The sequence below is a fragment of the Perna viridis genome, chromosome 9, assembly GCF_037379345.1.
Source record: "Perna viridis isolate PV_CMFRI_1.1 ecotype Kerala chromosome 9, ASM3737934v1, whole genome shotgun sequence".
In the NCBI taxonomy this organism is placed as follows: Eukaryota; Metazoa; Mollusca; class Bivalvia; order Mytilida; family Mytilidae; genus Perna; species Perna viridis.
The window spans coordinates 1554836-1577532 of NC_142453.1; the positions used below are offsets into that span (position 1 = coordinate 1554836).

General features: G+C 33.6%; 1 pseudogene; it reads left to right on the forward strand.

The window, feature by feature from the left end:
* Positions 1-2102: 2102 nt before the first annotated feature.
* Positions 2103-22697, forward strand: part of LOC148606058 (kinesin-like protein KIF2A) — a 23245-nt pseudogene continuing 2650 nt past the window's right edge.

Here is a 22697-nt window from a genome sequence, read left to right on the forward strand (position 1 = left end):
CCACGCATTATAATTTTAACTTCAAATAATAAACTGTTTACATATATACAAAAAAATCATTTCAAGTATATTAACCAACACCAGAGGGTGTGTCAGTGACGGGTCTAAATTATGTAGGACTATCGGTGTAAACAATTGCATGTTGCACATGTTTGTTTATTCGAAATGTCAGTTACCTCCTTTATAATTTCAATATTTTAAAAATTGTCTATATCTTCAACAGTAAAGGACATTTTTCCATAATTTGTAATTGCAACAGTTATATGAAATAAAATTCCTTCTACTTACATAAGATTTTGATATTTCAGTTGAGCAATATCGAATATTTATAACATTTCATGCAACATTTCACATCAGAGTATGTCATAAATGTAAAGAATAAGTTGCCCTTATCATTAAAAGTTAATAACCGTCCATGTAAGACCCGACAGGGTAGTTATGGACGTTAAAAACCTCTTAGTACGTTAAGGTTAATAAGCTGACTCACTGCAAGAAAGTTAACGAATTTAAATATCACTACAATCTTTTCACATTGAAACTGAATTCATAAGTCTTTTATAGAGGAACTTAAGGCTTCAGTAATACATTGTCAGCTTATTCACCTCTATATATATGTGTGTGTTGTATAAGATGTATCTGTTTTTAAAAGCACTTGGTCATCTGAGAAAGGTCTTTCAATACAATAAGGGTGTCATGCATATATTAATTATGCAGTCAAATTTACTCAGTTTGCAAATTATGATGCAACCTTCATTTTCAAAAGTTGGCAGGTAAGCAATAAGAATAATAATTACTGACTTAACACAAACATGCAAAATCAACATCCCTTCTTTGTTGAAAAAAAACATGCTACGCGCTAAAGTGCCCTCCTTCCTCCGCCCCTCAATTTTCAAATCCTAGCTAGAACACTGGTCACAATGTATGTACAACTTCCTAGTCAAATGTCAAGGTAAAAAAAATCCCTTAAAATCTTAGAATAAACGAGACCATGTAATAACTTCAAATAATTCTTCATATCAGCTTGTTTACCACCTGTTATTGACAGTGGGGCTCACAGATATGATTCCCATCTCATTGATATCTAGTTTTTTTATGCCCCCCGCAATGATAAGTTGGGGCATATTGTTTTACCCCTGTCTATCCGTCCGTAATTCTGTCCGTCCCATAAGTTTTCAGCACATTTTTAAAGTCCTTGCAGATATTGAACTGATTTTTTGTATGTGAGTCTTTCATGATTAGTTACAGATCAAATTAAAGTTTTGTTCCGCTACGCTGAGTTTTACCAAAATTATGGGCCCTGGACTTAAAAAATGCCATGAAAATAACAGTTTTCTGCACTTTTTTTGTAAACCCTTGAAGATATTAGACTGGTTTTTAGTATGTGAGTCTGTCATGATTAGTTACAGATTGAGTTTAAGTTTCGTTCAGCTATGCTGAGTTTTACTCAAAACCACATGCGGGGGCATGTGTTTCACAGACACAATAACACATCTGACAAAGTGTTTTTTACAACTATGAGTTATGATATAGATATATGAAGGTTAAATGCGGGGGCATCACTTTATCTAGTTTTTTGAAATTTGGACTCTCTTAAATCGACAAATAATGACCATATTAATTGTGCAATAGAAATTTGAAAGATTCTGGTCTTGTCGGATATTCAAATAATTCAATTGTCTTTATTGTCTTTGTTATTTGATAATTCCCCTTGCAAATATCCCCATCCCCCCATACAATCTCCATTGCGTATTTCTTATCAAATATTTTCATTATCGAATCAAATTTTATATTTTTAAATTCTTAAAGAGTTTAGCTGTAATTTTTAATTAAATATACATGTAATATATTTCTTTATATCAATAATAGATTTAAACCTGATTACCCCATTCCCCCCATACAACATTCCCATCCCCATACCCCATCCCCCCATATACCATAGAATGAGAAGCTTTCCCCATACAAGTACACTATCTATTTTGGCACACATACAATGTACATATGTACTCCGTTAATTGTTTACACATTCTTCATTATACATTTAACATGTACATGCACATTTAGATACATCTTGCATTAATGTTTTGCTTCAAACTTTAGGGAGGATGCATTCAGCTGTAATCAGTGGTGTAAATGCTGAATCAAAGAGTGTTACCGTTGAATGGTTCGAAAAAGGAGAAACAAAAGGCAAAGAGGTAATAAATTTTACAGTCTGAGTTTAACATTACGACTGTTCCACTAGTGCTCAGGACAGTAAATCATAATCAGAACTTTAGTCTTAAACATCAGAATCTGATTGTGATGACTAAGTTGTGTAAGAATCTTAACCATATTTGTTGCATCAGAAAAGCATTTGAATTTTGTATAGTGTCAAGGTCAAAGGGGGCTAACTAATTTCCTGGGTTTTATTTAATCATAGTGTGACCAAATATTGTGATAAAGTATACTGACGAACTCATTCAAATTATACAAAAGTAGTCTTAATAGATATCTTTGCATTTCAAGACAAGTATGGTGTTATAATAATATTATTTGCCATAGTATACTCACACAATAGTAAATTCAAATTAGCAATTATATACATTTATACATATATGCATGTATCTAAAAATTTGGTGATGACTGTTTCTAACCACACCAGTGTTCTTCCCAGACCATTATAGCGCTGTACGTTGCAGCGCTATGATTTCTTATTACTGTGCTATCAGTAATTCATTTTAGTTAGAATGCATTTTGAGCACTGTGCTATACTTTTGGAGGAAGGCCATAAGAGCTGTGCTATGCCAGGATGCACTGTGCTACTTAAAAATAATGGGGAGAACACTGCTGACACATTTTTTAATGCCACTTTATATTTGGTATGCAACTTCAATTGCAAGTTCCATTTTGCATCTGGCTTAGCTCTAACCCATGTGCCTGCCTAAAAATTACATATACATGTATAGCCTTTTCAATCACATAAATCGATGTAAACTTTAGGTCAACATTTTGAAGTACGTCTTCATTTCTTTTGAAATAAGCCATTAAAAATATTTATCTTTTTTAAAGATTGAAGTAAAAGCAAAGTTTATGTTGAACTCTGACCTGCAACAGCACCCACCGCTCCTTCAGGAAGAGAGACGAAATCATCAAAGGTAAGTTTTTATACGGCTGCAACAAATTGTAGTGGTATAATGGTATCATCCTGTTGTTGTCTTTGTTATTTCATGACAGGACAATAACTTAAGTACAAGTGTATAGATGTTTATGAAATTGTACCACATGGTGCTATACCACCAAAGCAGTGTTCAAACAAGAAAATTGCACAATAGCCCTCTTGACAGTAAAACGGGGTCATTTTCAAATAGAAGGGAGCCAATATACCAGTTTGATAGGTGGTCATTTTTGGATGAAAGGAGAATTTCAACCAATAGATAAGTTATCCTCAGGTTCTTCTCTGCTCTCAGGACAGTGCAGCATCATGGCACTTTGGTGCAGGGTGTATGTACAGTGATGAAGGTTGTGCTCTATTTACATGTGGTGGTGACTGCAATCTGTATGTGTCGTGCTATTTAAAATTGATATAAACAAGTGCAACATCTACTTCATCTTAACAAGCCCTGATTTGAAGGATTCAAGGGCTTGTACCGTGGCAGGGAATTCAGACAGGTGAATCAATAGTCTGACGCCAGATGAGAAGAATGAACATTTGTATATTTCAGTCCTGTAGAATGGTACAATAAATCGAATTGTGTTTCCTCTGGTGTTCAGGCTTGTTGGGTGTAGGTTTTGTGCTTCAGGGATACTCACCAAGTTGCATTACATCAGCATGAGGTTGGTGTTGATTCTGTGTTGCTGCAGAGTTTGTCATTAAGTCATTTTGTCCAGTAAAAGTTTTACTTTTTTTACTTTTGCTTCTCCTGTTGTGGTCAAGGCTACTGGTGCTTTAAATAACGAAAATGCATCTTGACATGGAACTGAAAAAAATCTGGAAATTCAGAGATCAACCTACGTAATACTGTGCGCCCGCAGGACCCACATGCCAAACTTTTCGTGTGTCATATTGAAATATCCCTGCCAATGGCCCAAGGATGTGGCCTGGAATGAACACTGCCAAACGAAGCCCTGGCTTAATTTTGGAGGTTGTGACTTGATCTTTTCAGGAATTAAGGGCCGGAGACAAGCATTTTCATGATGTCTGGACAAGAACTTGACTATAAAAGAATGGATCTCCTGTGAAACTGTACTACAAAGTGTCAATCCACAAAAGAAATGCTTTTTGGGTTTAGTGATTCAAACCATTTAGGAATTAGAGGAAAAGAGGTCAAAAACAAGCATTTTCATTAAGTAATAACTTGATTAATTGTGAATAACTCTCTGTTTTTTTTTTTTTTTTTTTGGAGCATTGCTTTACCATGGCAAGTTACAGATCAACTTGAAATTTAGTTTTGGTCCGCAATTTTATGCTGAGTTATGGCCCGTGGACTAAGAAAATTAATGCAGACTTGAAGTTTTCCACACTTTTTTTATAACAAATTTTGCATGGAATTTGCATTTAGTTCTCTTCAACAGTGATTTCTTTTAGCAGAGGACGTTGTATTACTATGCAATGCACTCAGAATGCTTGTTTTATTATGATAGATGTGTTGTAGTATTATTTTTTATAAGCTGGTAAATTTTGTTTTCTATAAAAATTTCACGTTTTGCGACTTTCGGCACTTTTTCATGACAAAATGTGGGACTTTCCGTTTTCATGCCCTATTGCTTTATGTTTGGTATGTTAGCCGATGGGTGTATCATGCACTCATGGCAAAGCTCTTCATTGAGAGAATGTAGTTATGAGATACTTGAATGAACATCAGAAAGTTTTATTTTGCAGGGGAATAAGCCAGATGGTGATGGTCCTTCAGCTAGACAACTTAATGTTGTCAAGAAAAGTAAGTTGTTTTCTAGGTTCTTGCAGGAAGTGATTACAAGATTATCTCCCCTTAACCAAAGGTCAATGAGAGTTTATGCTATCACTTTTTGCCTGTCATCATCCTTTTAAATCCACGTATAAAGGATTGTTTTATTTGTCACAACCAACCTTATAAAAGAAATAGCCCTTTTTCTGTCAAATTGATGATTTCCACATTTTGTATGTGACTTTAAAAATTGTCGAATTATGATATGGTATTGTTTTTAATACCAAATGGCGTATATCGCACAAACAATTACCGGTATTGATTTTATGAATATGGGGACGGGGGTACCCATCTTTTATTTGCTACACCTCTTACACCATTGGTAGAAATTAGATGAAACTTTCCCAGAATCTTTATTACGGGGTGAGGAATGGTAACAGACTAAAAGTGGTTATTTAAACATTTACAGACCAACCCTGGTTACTTAAAGACTTTTTGAGATTTATTCTATGACAGAGGAGGGTGTTTTGTTTTATGGTATTGTAATGTACATGAGGTCTCCTTGTTACTGTAAACGTGACAATATAATCCTAAATACTGGAATGATTCAAGTTCACTCAACATGCTTCAAGCACATGTCCAAAAATCACTATATTTGTTTGGTTCAATGTTCAGAAGAGTCATATTGCATGTGAAAAACATTACCTTTGAAGAGTATTGACAAGTATGATTTATTATTCAAACGTCAAATATTGATTATAGTATATTTTTAATGAAGTAGCATGACACCGTCTTCAGTGTTTATGAATGACATTATTTTCGCTTACTTTCACTTCCGGATTTTAGGGATGGCACGTCATAAGTTTTTAACCTAGGTTTAAGTAATATATTTATCAGTTTGATATTGTTTAATGTAAATGTTGACTCCTAGAATGATAGCAGTTTCGATATTTATTTCAACATTTCAAACCTATAGATGTTTGGGACCATGGACTATTTGTAGTAACATATTTTACCACTTCACATAGCAACAGCATCAATGGAAACACTAGCCAATTAATTTGAGTTTTATAGAAAAAAAAAACAAGTTCATGGAAGAGAACCACAGGGATCTTTACACAATTATGAAATAATATTAGGGACATATTATGAGCCAAGGTTCTTTTGTTTGCTTACATGTAATCATTATCATGAGCCTGTGTATGAATAATTTCGAAGGTATAAATACGGAGCAAGTTCGCAAGAACATGGTAGATTGCATTTGGCTGCAGTGCTGTCAACATTATTTGAAATATAAGGAAACAGCCATGGGAAGGACTTAGTGCTGCAAGAAACCATCATTAATGGAATCACCCACCAAACCGATATTGTCGTTTGATGTTTATTGCATTTTACAATAGGATACGATATTTTCTGCCAATATATGAGCACCACTGGAGGAATTTAATGGGAACCTGACTTTGAATTGAGTGAAATGCAAGCATTATTTATGGTGGATAAGAAATATGAAGGGACTTTAGGAAGCATGGTTAATATTTTTAAGGATCGTTTGATGTGGAAAAGGAACTAGGAACTATTAACTTTAGTTGGTGAATACTAGTGTGAGTGCTGTTCAAGAGCTATTAGTAAATTACAGTTGGACTAGGATGAGGCAACATAACAATGCACACAAGGCGTACATTTTATTAAAGACACAGAAACTGTTATCACCAGGGGTCAATATCGTAATATATCCTGGTGAATAGAAAATGCATTCATTGTACTAAATTTATCGTTCATTTTTAAATGCTTTATTCTACATGCATATGCCAATATAATACACAGAAACGTAAGATTTAAAACTGAGAACTATCTTACCAAAACGAACCATTCGCCATATCTGTTACAATATAATGTGAATTATACATGTTACCCAAAAACTTATTACATATTCTATGGAATAAAAAATGCATGCATCTTCCGAAAGGTAGACATCACTTTACGCTTTACTTAAGCACCTCAGTATAATTTATCAACATCTAAAAGGCTGATCTTGAGTGAAAATTTAATTTGTAAAAGAAATTTGCTGCTTTCTTTATAAGAGTAAAATTATGTGCAAAAGATGCCTCATTAAGAGTTTACATTAAAACTTATTTCCCAATAGAATTTATGGCCTTTGATGATAATAAATTTAGTTATTAATAACAAAACTGCTGAATTGCCTCAAAGGTATTTATGAATGCATTTCCATGCTAACTCTATTCAAAACCTTTATAGCAAAGATTTTAAGTTTTCGTCTGTACATTCCCATTTAATGTGCTATTTGATCACAATTAGTCCATGAAGTTAAAATAAAAATCCAAAAAGTCTGCTACTTTTCTGCACCATACATTATGTCTCCCCTGTTCATCTGTCTGTTACCCTTTTGTAATTGTAACTCTCCAGAAACTGCAGCTCAAAATATCTAGAAACTTTTTAGGTAGTTAGGTAAGGACATTTGCAGTTGTGTATATTACCAGGAATTTATAATCCTCTAAATGTTGTGAGCATAGGAATGGGTGAGGCATACGTTTTTTAAACTTTAATTACACTTATTACATTTGTGTACCTCCTACTTTGTATGTTACATTTTGACCCAAATCAATTGCAAGGTCAAAAGGTACTTTTTATCAAATGGGGGAGCAGGGCATTAATTTTGTGAGCAATTAAAAGCTTTACTTAGAAGGAAGCATCTTTATGATATGAGTATAAATGTCAAGCCGAAAATGAATTACAAATGTATTATATGAAAAATAAATGGTTTGGGCTTTATATAACTTAAGTCTACATGATTTATTTTAATTAAACTTACAATGACTGCAAAAGACAAGAAGTATTCTTATGAAATTTGAGGTTAATAAGTTCAGAAGTCAGCAGGTTGTTTCATTTTGTATTACTGAAAACATAATTCAAAAAGACTGCAAACCTTTCAGCGATTTTTCTATATATGATTTAGAGCCAATATAAGACTTTTTCCCAATGCCTTAAGCATGATCATTTTTCTTAATGTCTCAAAAAATTACCAGAATCCTGCTATTCATTGATTTTTTTAATTTGACACGTGCAGGCTCTGCTGACCTGATCAGGTGAAAACTTCTCAAAACTCCAAAACTAATTTTTCCCTCACTTCTCATCTTCTGTCAATAAAGATGTAAATTAAGGACTATTAATGCAACCAGCTGTATGATGAAATACAATTGACTTAAAATTTCACAGTTTGTTGTTAATTTTAATAATTTGTTTTCCTAAATTGAAACGCACAGGCATCTTTCAAAAACTTTGAATAGTCACTGCCTTTAATGATACCCCCTGCTAACTGCAAAGTGTGGGGTGGGGGGTGTTTAGGTTTAACCCTGCCTGTCTGTCTCAATTTTTTTGTTAGTAGCTTGCAGCATTGTTATGAAACTTTGTAGGATGTAATATAACCATGTTGTGTCAAGATGTGCATACTGTCAGTAAAATATGTCTGGACAAAACTTGTAGAAATGACAGATGTTGACCTTAAGATTTTTTCAGCAAAACTTGTGTTGTCCCCAACTCCTCCTCAGTGACCTGCAGGATTGTTATGAAACTAAATGGGATATTAGATTTCCATAATGGGATGTGCACATTGTCTGGATTTGTGTTTGGGCAAAAATTGCAGAAGTGACGGCTGTTTGAACTTAGGCATTTTGCAGCAAAACTTTGTCGTATGCCTTGTCCCCCACTCCTCCTTAACAACTTGCAGGATTGTAATGAAACTCAATTGTGTGTTAGATTATCATATTAGGATGTGTATATTGTCAAAGACTTATGTTTGGACAAAAATTGTAGAAATGACGGCTGTTTTAATTAAGCATTTTTTTTCTACAAAATTTGATCTCATGTCTTGTCCGCAACTCCTCCTCAATATGCAGGATTGTTATGAACACAATGGGATGTTAAATTACCATATTTGGATGTGCATATTGTTAGAAATTTATGTTTAAAGTAAATTTGCAGTCATATTCTGTTATTATGTTGTCAACAACAAACAAAATAGTACTGATTGTTGTTTGGAGTTGGTTGTTTTAAAAATTGTGTCCGATATGAATTGGGTGTCCACATTGGTCCCCAAGTGTACCAGGTTCAGCATGCTGCGGGGGTATTAGTCACGTTAGGGGCAATGTCTAGTTATACTTATCTTATTTACTCTTGCTGAGAAGTCTAACCTAAAACTTAGCAATGAATGCATGAAACAACTATGAAGCAGTCATACAATAAATCTAAATGAGAACATCATCTAGCCCTCCAGTTCCCAGTACAAAGTATGACTTGTACTAACATTTTTTTTACAGTTGCTGCACCATCATCTGCTAAGTCAAGACTCAGTTACCAAGCACAGCAACAGCCATCACCTGTATCTAAAGGACATCCTGCTATCAAACATGAACCTGATCCTCCGAAACCTCTTGGCGCTGCAGGTAAGGTTATGATGAACACAAAGCTGTCACAATAAATATAAATAAACTAGTAATAAATATAAAAAAAATAAGTGTCCTGCAATGGTGATCAAATATACTAAAAGCACATCAAATGTTACTTGACGTAAGTAGGATTTTTAAAGTTGATTAAATATCTCTTTTCTTCAGTCTTCAGAGTTCTGTTTGTAGCATACATTTGCATGTTTTTTTTCAGCTCGAAGAAAGTCTAACTGTGTAAAGGCTGTTGAGAGTATTCAAAAGAAAAGAGACGAGATAAGAGCACAACAAGAGGGACTACGTTTGAAGAATGAACGAGACTATGATATGTCAGATCCTAATTGGGAGTTTTTAGCTGTGATAAAGTAAGCATTGTTGTATTAGTCATTGGCCAATGAAAGGGGAGAAGGTGGGAAATTATTATTTTTTAACATTGAAAAATACTCAGAAATCAATGTAGTTAAAAAAACAACATCCGAGCAAGAATGTTATTTAGCATTTTAGTATATCTAAAAGTAAGTTGATGCATTTTTCTGGAGTAAAATTTTGTGGTCCCAGGCCCCGGCGCCACAAAGGTAAAAATATTTAAGTCTGAGAATATTCTTAACTTCCATGGTAACTCCAATCAGTGTCTGAAATTTTTTGACGTTTTTGGCCCTGTGGCCAGGTTAGAGCACCTGTTTTCTTTTGTAAGTCTCTGGATCCACTGGGCGTGCTCTTATGGTACATAAGTTTAAAATTTCATTAACTGTTGTATCACGGAGCACCAAGGCTGGTCATTTTTGTCTCATAATGACTAAACTGACCAGTCTCATAAATTACAGTCTCTATGGATAATTCAATTTTTATGAGACTACAACTTTTCTTTTGCCTGTTGTTACAAAGCTGAACTCTTGTAATGGTGTTGAAAAAAAGTAAAATTCCGTCTGTGAAGTTCTAATCACGTTGTTCCATGTCTATAATGTTTATCATGACACATCATAAGTGGGTTGTATGGAGGTTAAAGAAATTTCACGTCTTGGTGTAAAATAATTAATGTATTATGCATATAATTTAAATTTCCCAATCGCAGAGTATACCATATTTAGGAATAGCAATAAATTTTTGAGGGGTAAAAATTTGTGTGTTTTTTTTTTCACGTCCATATGTTTAGCGTGAATATAGAATATGTACACATTAAGGTACTACTTAATAACCATGACAGTGTTTTCAGAGCATTTGTAAGACATCTCATTTAAGAAGATTATACTTCACGCAAGAACTAGTGTTTGAGTTGTGTAATACCTTACCTAACTCCACCTTCCACAATATTTCATCTTCCTGTTTTGAATGTCCCAATTCATTGTTTATTATTAATTTAGTATTTTTTGCTTAAACTCAAAAATATAATTTGGTTCATTTACATGTAGTGTGCACTTAGATATTTATTATTTTTGTAAGGCGTTTTATTTTGAAATATGTGTATAATCATGGGACACAGACATTGCCAGTACTTGCCTTTATGACTGGTGTTTACTGGAGTACCACACAAGGAAGAAAATATCAACTTCCACTAAGCCTTTAGCAATAGATTATTTCCTGTGTATTCTATTGTAACAAGATCTATTGCATGCTGCATTTATAATAACTGTAAATTCTACTTGTATGTGACATTTATGCATTTGGCAAAAAAAAAAAAAAAATGGGCAAAAAAAGATTTCTGAAAGTTGTCACCATAATTCATCACACATGACCTCTTTATCTTTATTAATCTTTATTATTGGATTTCAGGGAATACAGGGCAGGATTAGACTTTCGACCTTTTGACCTCTTCAGATCCTATCATAAATCTTCAAATATGTGTATGTGTAAGAAAAATGCCACTGAACAAAAAAGGTAAAACTAAAAATATGACAGTCATTATTCTTTGGTTTTGTTCATATGTAATATTCTATAATAATTTTAATCCCATAGATAGAGAGGCAATCCTTGAAAGTAGGATCACAGTCCAGGTTTCATTGAAAATTAAAATTGCATTATCAACTTTACTCAATATTATGTAATATTGTGAAACATTAATTATGAAGAAACACAGATACAGTCTGTATATATTGTTTTATATAGATAGCGGTGATTTCAGGAGTTTTTTTAAGGGAAAAGATTGAAGGATAATTAATTAACAGACTTATTAAACAAAATATTATCACAAGTACTTGAAGCAACAACAACAATGCTAAAGTCTATATAATGTAAAGATGACATATCAGTAATATTGACGACAAATATATGATTAATCTTGCTGTGAACAATATGAGATTAAAATACACACACACACACACACGTACATATAATATATTTGGTTTCCTTTGCACTTGTGGTCATATTTTGGTGAATACTCCAATTAATTATGGTTTAAAAATCCAAAGTTGTTGTACCTTTGATTGTAATAATGTTCTAAATGTCTTTTTTAGCTCACCTGACCATAGGCCAAGTGAGCTATTGCCATCACTTGGCATCCGTCGTCGTTAACAGTTCTTCAAACATCTTCTCCTCTGAAACTACTGAATGGATTTGGATGAAACTTGATATGATTGTTTTTAAGTGTATCCTGCACAAAATGATTGTTTCGATTTTTGATATGTCAAAAAACATGGCCATCATTACTAAAAATAGAACACAGGGGTTCAGACAGCAGTTTTTTGCATATATATCCAAAACTGTTAGGTTTAACCAAATTCTGACAGGTTAAAAGTTCTTCTCCTCAGATACTGCAATACAGAATTCAATGGAAGTTGGTATTTTTGTTTTTTAAGGGTATCCTAAACAAATTGACTGTTTGGATTTTTGATCTGTTAAAAAACATTGCAGCTGTTACTAAAAATTGAACATAGGGGTCAGAGAGTAGTTTTTGGCATATATCTCCAAAATGGTTAGGTTTAACCAATATCTTTCAAATTTGTTGAAATGATTCTTATAATAACGTCAATATCTTGAAAACTATAATAGATAGAATGAAACTTTCAGTTGATGAAATGATCCTTATGATAAGTCCTACCAAAGTCTTCATGGAGTCAAAATTGTCGGACAACTGTTAGAGTCATTGCCCTTGAAAGGCAAACATTCAACCAAGTGAGCGATTCAGGGTCCTAGGAGCCTCTTGTTTATTTCTTGAAAATGAGTGAAGGGTAACAAAAATTGTGTTTTTTTTTTTAACTTAATTTTTCACGTATACCTTCTAGGTTTGTTTATAGGAATAGAAAAAAGATCAACTGCAGCACAAACACTACATTTTCATCATGTCTTTGGTGAAAATGAGTCCTGAATAACTTCCATTGTTACTCTAATTATTGCTAGATAATGCCTTAACTATCAACATGTAACACTTCTCAACCCTGTACTTTCAGTGCAACCATCTGATTCACTCAAGGATTGTTGATTTACATTTTATCATTTAAAGCTATGTACATGCAAAAATCATTTCCAAATGAGTTCATAAATGGAAATCATTGCATATTATTTGAAGAATAATACTATTGCCCAGAAACTTAAATTAAAATAAATCACAATTAATTACATTCCTTTTACATTTCATTTAACTTTGAGGTGAAACACTTTTTCAGTAAAGTACTAACATTAGTGCCGAAGAATGCCTAGATTTAATTAGTGTGAGGAACTTTTTCCACACACAAGTTAAATGTTCAAGCATTCAATATTTTGGTTATTCACGAATTGATTATTCTATTTATTATCTAGATTTTCCTCATAATTTATCGATATTTTCAACATGACTTTTAGATTCTGATATTGGCGTATTGATATCAAAGTTGTAACATTTTGAGAAAGTCCAAGAGTGAAATTACCGAATTTGTTATACCCCACGCAACAACGTTGTGGAGGGTATAATGTTTTTGAATCGTCCATCAGTCTATCTTCAGTCCATCTTCTGTTTTGCAGACTTTTTTTATGAAACACTTGCAGATATGGACATGATTTTTATACCCCTCGCAACGAAGTTTCGAGGGGTATTATGTTTTGACCCGTCCACAGTGTGGGAAATCATTTTTTCCCCAACTTGCAATTCTGGCTAGTGGAATATCGATCTTGCTAGCCAAATAGAAATTCAACTATACTCGAAGTCACATACAGCACATTTTCGATTTGAAGCTCTATTTTTTAAACTGTCGGGACTTGCCCAATTCACTTGACATATTCAAGCTAAACTTCTTAAAATGTAGGGAACATATTCTTAATGTATGATGTTAAGGGATGTTTTACTAAATAACCTTGTTGGTTGGTTAATTTCCTTGGAACTAAAAAATGATGGTCCCCAAACTGACGAGCGTAAGCTAATGAGAACTGGCCAAAATACACATCTCGTATTTGGCAAGCTGGCGAGCGTTGGTTTCCCACACTGAATCCGTCAATCCATCTTCAGTTTTCCGGACTTTTTATCTAAACGATAATGACATGATTTTTGGTCTATAAGTTCACCATGATAAGTTACAGGTTATTGATTTTTCCAGTGTTCCAAGGAAAGTTGTTGAATTTGTATATATTTCACTAATATTGTGATTATAAATAAATAATTATATAAAATGGCATGGTTTACCAGGTGAGTGATTCAGGCTCTTGTGAGCCTCTTATTTGTCTTTAATATTTGGCATTAGGGTAGATCAGCTCAAGACAATTTGTCATGTACCTTGGTAGATGACCTTTGACCTTGAACTTAGACCTGAAGGTCAGATCAATGATTTTTTGCATGAATGTTTTGTGTCTCAGCTGTAATGAGTTTTTCCTGATAAATTGAATGTGGCTGATGTACAAAATTTTTACCACAGTGGGTTTCCACAGAGATGGATTCCATCTCAATGATATCTAGTAAGAATACTTATATCATTTGAATGTTGTTGTGTATTAAGTGAAACTTGTCTTGAAATCAGCACTAGTCTAATGCAGATATGTTCTGAACAACCTCCATGCCACAAACAATATATTTTGATCCTGTCTAAATACCTATGTAAATTGAACAAATTCTTTAGTCTGAAAGTGTTTAGTTTACACAGCTTTCACTGAACATGTACATAGCTAATGAGCCTGTTATACTTCCTTTCAGATTCACTGCCAAGCCTTTAGTAGAAAGTATAGTTGATGGAGGAATGTTCCAGGAAGTTGGAAAACACATGTAAGATATTTAACAAATATTTGTTAAAAACTAGATAAGTTTCTTATTGATGTAGCCAAAGAAGATTTGGTTAAGGTTATGTCTTCTATCCAGTCTGCCTATCATTCCTCGCTCTATTTGGCTCGTGAATCTATCCCTAGAACCATTGCTCTGTAACCGGTAAAAAATGCTGGTCATTGAACAACAAATTTTGCTAATGAGCAATGACAATTTTCCAATGTTGGACACATTATATCATTTGGCAAACCAGTGCCGCAAGCAGTAGTACCATAGTTTTCCCACAAATCAGTTTAAAGACAAGGAGAAGTAAAAAAGTTGTCAGTACACGTGATAACCTTGATATCTTAATCATCCATTAATAATGCAGTTCTTGACAGGGGATGCTAGGCTTCCTTCGCTTCCCATAGTTTTGCCTGGGTTTAAAGTGTATATCAATATATTATTTAGAATAAGTTTTCATCTTATTTCTTCTTTTTTTTCTTGATATCAGGATATTAACTTTACTACTGGTAAATGGAATAAAAATTATCTACAACAAGCTGTTTATTCAATAACCCTAGAGGCTGTTTCGTAATTAGGAAATAGGTCAAGTGGGTCAAGTCAGGGATACGTCATCAGTTTTGTAGTTTCTTGTTGAGTTAACAGGTTATTTATTGAGGTCATCCTAATTAATGTTTTCTTTTAAATTTCCGCCATCCTCCCCACCACTCACCATGTTGTCAATGCCTTAGGGTACTTATATTGTTTATTATTTCCATGTTTAGTCACTGACCAATGATCTTTATTTTGATGTTTATCTATACTTTAATGTTTTTAATTTTCATGTGTACTCATGTTGTATATTTCTCGTTTTGAAACCTTGCTTAATAATTTTTGAAAATGCTCCCCATTTTGATGCTATGCTCACGTATGGATGTATGCCTTTCTATTTCGATATCATGCTTACGTACGGCTAATAACCTTCCCATTTTGATACCATGTTTACGCATGGTTTAATGCTTTTCTTTTTGATACCATGCTTACGTATGATTACATGTTTTCCTTTTTGATACCATGCTTACGTATGATTACATGTTTTCCTTTTTGATACCATGCTTACGTATGGATTTATGCCTTTCTATTTCGATATCATGATTACGTATGGTTTATTTTCTCGTTTTGTACCATGCTTATGTACGGCTAATTACATTCCCATTTTGATACCATGCTTTCTTATGGTTTAATGCTTTTCTTTTTGATACCATGCTTACGTATGGTTGAATGTTTTCCCCTTTTTGATACCATGCTTTCTTATGGTTTAATGCTTTTCTTTTTGATACCATGCTTATGTATGGTTGAATGTTTTCCCCTTTTTGGTACCATGCTTACGTATGGTTAAATGTTTTCCCCTTTTTGATACCATGCTTACGTATGGTTAAATGTTTTCCCCTTATTGATACCATGCTTACGTTTGGTGAAATGTATTCCCATTTTGATACCATGCTTACGTATGGTTAAATGTTTCCCCGTTTTGATACCATGCTTACGTATGGTTAAATGTTTTTTTCCTGTTTTGATACCATGCTTACATGTGTTTTAATGCCTTACTATTTTATTACCATTCTTGCCTTGTTATTTTTAACATGCTTTAATATATTAGTTTGGCTATGTCAATTCAAATTTTGGTAATTATTAAAAATAATTTTTAATAATAATAATAAATACAATTTTTCTCTCATTTCCAAGTTTCATAGTTGAGTTGACCCCCTTTCAAGAGAGACATTATATACATTGTATTTTCAGCTGCAGTTGTTTAAGTCCCCATTTGCCAAAATGTAAATTTTGTATATAAATAGTTTAGTTTAATCTGGTTTGTTATTCTATAAGTATAGTGTCATGAATTTCATGGAATATAAAGGTTCATACATGTACATGAGAAAAAGTTATGGGCTTGGTTTAGTTTCAGGTATTATGTTGAAGGTACAGGTCATTTATTCACTACAAAACAAAGAGCATTGTTGAAAAACATAAGCTTTCAATGACGAAATACAGTATTTGAAACTTTAGGTGCTTTGTGTGTTCATATTTATATATGTACATGTAAATATGAGATTTGGGTGAAATATGGTATGGCAATGTTGTTGTTCTTTACACAGAAATAGAGTAATAAATCTCTTTTAAATTCTGCTGCGAGGTTCCATATTCCCAAGGGTTGGTTGGCATTGATTTTTCAGGTTATGACTGAAACCATTTATGAAACAAGGAACAGAAAGGGGACACTTTGATTCTTCTTAAAAGTCAAATCGCAATCAAAACTTGAAGCTGTATCAAGCTTTAATGGTGTGTCTACTTTCCAGCTGTCCCAGCTGTTCAGGGTTTCAACTTTTGCAGTCATATCACGCTGTGCCCTTAGAAGTATATTAGTAGTGGTTTTAGATAATGAGTTGATATTTGGTTTTTAAGTAAGATCAAAATTAAGTTTTAGCAGTTCAACTAATTTACAGAATGAACATGTACTTACATCATGAGAAAAAATTGTCTAGGCTATATGATTTTGCTTTGAATTATACATTGTATTACCTTAAAGTCCTTCATGTGCCTTTCAGTTTAGTAGATTCCTGTAATTTTATTTAGAAACTAAGAAAAAACAAAACAAAACAAAACACAGAAAAACAAAAAAGACAAAAATATTGATTGAAAGCGACAATATTTTCAGAGCATGGGTGGCGACTTTTCTTCCAAAGGACAGCAGGACTGTTCCAATGGTATATACTGTTTAGCAGGTAAGTTCAAGGCATAAATAAAATCAGATAGTAACACAGATAAACTGTATGTTACAACTTACATTAGTTGCAATTTTGGTATTTTGTTCTGACTCATATGAAGCCATTGAAGGGGTCATGAAAGAGATGTTTTCATATCAATCTTGTTATTTGATCTCATCAGCCATACTTGTCTCCGCATCTAGCCAATTATCCTAACCTCAATCCAATTCAAAAATATATTGAATTTGTTGTATGGCACCTTAATAATTATCACAGAAAGTGTACATTAAAATGTGCAAATGTAACATCAAATTCATGATTTCATGGGTGACAAAAAGAGCATTTAAAAAAATTACTATACATGAAAAAAGTTATTGCATGAGTATATGGTAGTATACATATGGCTCTGTCAAGCTCGTGCTATATACAATATGACCATATTTCCCATATTCATTCTATAAATCCTGTAATACAGGATCAGTATGACACCATCCATTAATAGTAATGTAGTATTAATGATGAAATGATTCTATTCAAAAACTGGCATGAAAATGTGTACATTATATTTAATTATTGTGTACCTTTTACAGGCAGGGATGTGTTCAAATTGTTCCATTCGAAGTACAAGAAAGCTGATTTATCAGTGCATTCAAGTTTCTTTGAGATATAAAGTGGCAAGGTTTGTATTCAGTTAAGTCCTATGTTTTTATCTTTGAGCCATTTGGACTTGTAAACTGCAAATCTGGAGGTAAGCAGGGATAATTCTGGGACACGGAGTTAACACATTTATTTTTAAAATGGTGGGCTGTCGAAGTTACCATGTGTTTCATAGATGCTTGATTTTCTGAAATGCCCCATCAAACTTCCGTTAAGTGCACTTGCTTCAGTAAAATTTATGTTTGTCCTTAAACATTGACATCGTTTTGATTAGACTGGTTGCATATTGAATCACTCTTACAGTGTTTGTAAGACAGCACATTTAAGAAACCAGTTTCCTTTTAAAAGACTTTAATTCATGTTTTTGTTTCTGAGTATGGTTCCAATTTTTAGCTCACCTGGCTGAAAGCCATGTGAGCTATTGCTATCACTTGGTGTCTGTCATCGTCGTTAACAATTGTTCAAAACTCTTCTCCTCTGACACTACTTGACCAATTGGCACCAAACTTAATATGAATGTTCCTTGGGGTATCCTGCATAGAACTGTGGTGGGGATTTTTAATTCATCGAAAAAACATGGCTGCTGTTACTAAATAATAGAACATAGGGGTCAGACAGTAGTTTTTCGCATATATCTCTAAAACGGTTTGGTTTAGCTAAATTCTGGCATGGGATAAAAGTGTTCATCAGACGAGATCTAATTGCGGATAAATTTTGGTTTTAATCCGTTAAACCATGTTGGAGTTATTGCCCTTTTTTTAATTTTTTTAAATTTTTTATTTTATTTCTTTCAAAAATCTTCTCCTCTGACATTACTTGACCAATTGAAACCCAATTTGGTAAGAATGTTGCTAGGGGTATCCTTCATAGAACTGATGTGGGGATTTTTAGAAATAGAACATAGGGGTCAGACTAGTTTTTTTCTTATATCTCTAAAACCGTTAGGTTTAGCCAAATTCTTTCAATAGCTGGAAGGATCCTTATTATTTAGACTACAAAAGACTTCAGAGATAAAAGTTGTCAGACGATACCTTGTAAAGTTATTGCCCTTGGAAAAATTAACCTTTTTTTCTTTTTGTTTTTGTTTAATTTTTTACAGTTTTCAGTCAACATCTTAAAAACTATGATAGATAGAAACTTTCAATTGCAGAAATGATTCTTATGATTAGTCCTATCAAAGTCTTCTGGAGTCAAAATTGTTGTACAACTTCTTGTGTAATTTATTGCCCTTGAAAGGCAAAATTCAACAAGGTGAGCGAGTCTCTTGTTAAATTCATGGTATGATTTCATTCATTATTTAATATAACAAATTTCCAAAACATCAAGACTCATCTTGTGCATTGTTATAGTTATGTAAATTTATATAATTCTATATTAAATAAAATTCCTGTAAATCAAATAAACATGCCACAGAAAAAAATTGTGTGGATAGAAATGAGTAAAGGCAGATGAGTTTGAAAGCTTTTATTTTTGCATGATCATGTAATCTCCTTACAAAGGACTAAGTTTAAATTTACCAAAACAAAACTTAAGGAAACTACGCAAAATTTATTTTATTATGTTGTTTGTTATATAAAAGTGAACCTGATATAACTGGTAATGATCGACGGCACCTTTTCCTTCTTTTCGAATGTTTCACAGTACCCCTGAAGACTTTTGTTGTCCCCCGTGATGTGTCACAAGAGGACATGGAAATTCTGGGCGTCCGCCTGTGTTTTCCGCACTTTTTTTAGCTCACCTGGCCCTGGGCCATGTCCGCTATTGCCATCACTTGATGTCCGTTGTCTCCGCCGTCGTCATTAACAATTATACAAAACTCCTCTCCCCTGAAACTGCTTGACTAATTAGAACCAAACTACGTATGAATGTTCCTTGGGGTATCCTGCATAGAACTGATGTGGGGATTTTTGATTCGTCGAAAAACATGGCTGCCATTACTAAAAATATAACATATGTGTCAGACAGTAGTTTTTCACATATATCTCCTAAACCGTTAGGTTCAGCTAAATTTGATGGGGTTTAAGTTTTCAGCATGATGAGATCTATCTCTGGTCAAATTTTGGTTTTAATCCGTTAAGCCATGTTGGAGTTATTGCCCTTTCCCAACGATTTTTGCTATTCCTAATGTTATTTCTTTCAAAAATCTTCTCCTCTGATACTACTTGACCAATTGAAACCAACCTTCGTATGAATGTTTCTTGGGGTATACTGCATAGAACTGTTGTGGGGATTTTTTCACATATATCTCCAAAACCAAATTCTTTCAATAGCTGAATTGATCTATAATTAGGATATCCATCCTCCTTGTAAGAGTTATTGCCCTTGAAAGGGGAAAAATAACTTTTTTTTAAATAGTTTTCAGTCAATATCTTGAAAACTATGATAGATTAAAAGAAACTTTCAATTGTTGAAAAGATCTTGTGATAAGTCCTACCAAAGACTTCTTGAGTCAAAATTGTTGGACAACTTTTTGTTTAATTTATTGCCTTTCAAAGGCAAAATTCAACAAGGTGAGCGATTCGGGCTCCTGGGAGCCTCTTCTTTTGTTATGCTTTTACCATTTAAGTTTGTTTTTGGTATGTGGCCTTATAATGAACAGTTACAGATTACGTTCGACTTTGATTGTGGTTGAATGATTTTTACGAAAGTTATGGCCCTTGGATTTGTTTATATCTCCATCTGCTAAACTTGCAACTTTTCTTTTTGTCTACTACGTCTGTGGTGCTTCCGCCATAATTGGTTGAGAGTAATTATGGAACGTTTATGACCGTATCTAAATTTAGAAGTATATGTACATCCATCAATATACATATAAATAGAAACATAGCATCAATTTTAAAAATAGAAACAAGGCTTCATGTAAGTGGAATATCCTTGGCATCATGTGATCATAATAACCAATGAACAATGGAGACTGTTACACCATATGTAATATATTACCATATTTACAAAATGTTGGCATTTGTGTATTGAACTGAAAATCGCTGTCTGCCTTTTTTTAAATCAAATTCCAGATATCTTTACATTTTTAGAGTTATTAGGATAATAGACTTAGGTTTTTTATGAGCACCCTCAAAGCAGAATTTTGTGCAATATTGTTTCCAAACCAGTTATTGTGTAAGTCCTTATGCTTAAGTGAGTCAAAAACTAATATTGTGTCTGTCCAAAGTGATCAGAGTTCAACATGCTGGGGTCCAATCATGCTGTGTTCTGCAAAGCTCTTTGTTTATTATAATTTTATAATCAGGTTTTCAAGATAATATCAAAGTCTTAGGGGGCAATTTTGACATTGTGACATTTCAGCATATTCTTTCAAAGTTTTAAGTAGGTCAATGAGTGACAAGTCTACATCCGTTTTCAAAGACCCAGATGTAGCAAAAAACATTGTCTACTATGCATGACAAATATGTTGTCGTACCAGCAGACAAAGCCCAAAACAACATTGTTTTTGTCTGCAAAACGTTTTATATCCAATGTTTATTATCAGAGGTAGACGTAGAAAATAATAGCAGTGATAAGACTTATACTGTGACCACTCTCTCCAAAGAAGAGATTGTGGAAAGCCATACATCTGTGCTATCCTCTTTTTGTCTCTCTAACAAGGGCGATGATTGTGATTTACCGTCTATGTACTGGATTCCTAAACTCTACTAGAATCCATACAATCAACGTTTCATAGCTGGATCTGCAAAACGTACCCCCAAATCTCTATCAAAACTTTTTAACTTCTATACACACAACTGTCACAGAGAGGAATTTTTAATTGACAACATATTTGTCCAATGTGGTGGACAAGTTTTTCAACAAATGGTCGGCATTCCAGTTGGAACAAATTGTGCTCCTTTACTAGCTGACCTATTCCTTCACTCTTATGAGGCTGACATTATAGCTGATCTGATCCGAAAGAAAGAATATCATTTGGCTATATCCTTTTGATCTCAGTGTCCGCTATATAGATGATGTATTATCTTTATACAATTCTAATTTCGGAGATTTGATACATCGCATCTTATTCCAAAAAACTTGAGATGAAGGATACTACAGACACTGTGAAGTCGGCCTCATATCTTGACCTACACTTAGAAATCGATGGTAAAGGAAAACTATTGACTAAACTTTACGACAAACATGATGACTTTTCATTCAAAATTGTCAACTTTCCTTTCATCTGTGGCAACATCCCTTCAACACCTGCGTATGGAATGTTCATATCACAACTCATACGTTATGCCAGAGCTTGCCGAAACTACGGAGACTTTTTGTATCATGCTAGAACTCTAACAAATAGGCTTCTGGAACAGCATTATGTTGCTACAAGATTGAAGTCATCACTATAGACGCTTTATGGTCGTCATCATGAACTCGTGGATCGTTATGATGTATTCATCTGCACTGTGAAAACTGATTTATTCAACGGGTCATAGTATTCCTTTCCTCGTTTGTCTACCCTTGACTTGACTTTTTATGAGCAACTCAGTAGGTGTTTCTAGAAAAGCAGAGGGCCCTTACCCTGCCGGTGCACCTGGTCCATGCTCCCAGTTTTTAGTTGAGTCCAAATTTGCTTATTTGCTTTTCTTACTTATGTATGTATGTATGATTTTAGTTACTTTATGTTCTTTGTTGTGTATGTCTGTTTTCCATGTCTGGTCTTTGTCAAGATCAGCAACCTGATATTCAAGAAATCACAAAAAAAAAAAACAAGTGTCTACAGGAAAATACAATTGTTGTTGGCATCTGTTAACTTTTGTTTGTTTTTCACTAGAACTTAAGTAAAACTTATTCAATCTTTTTGAAATTT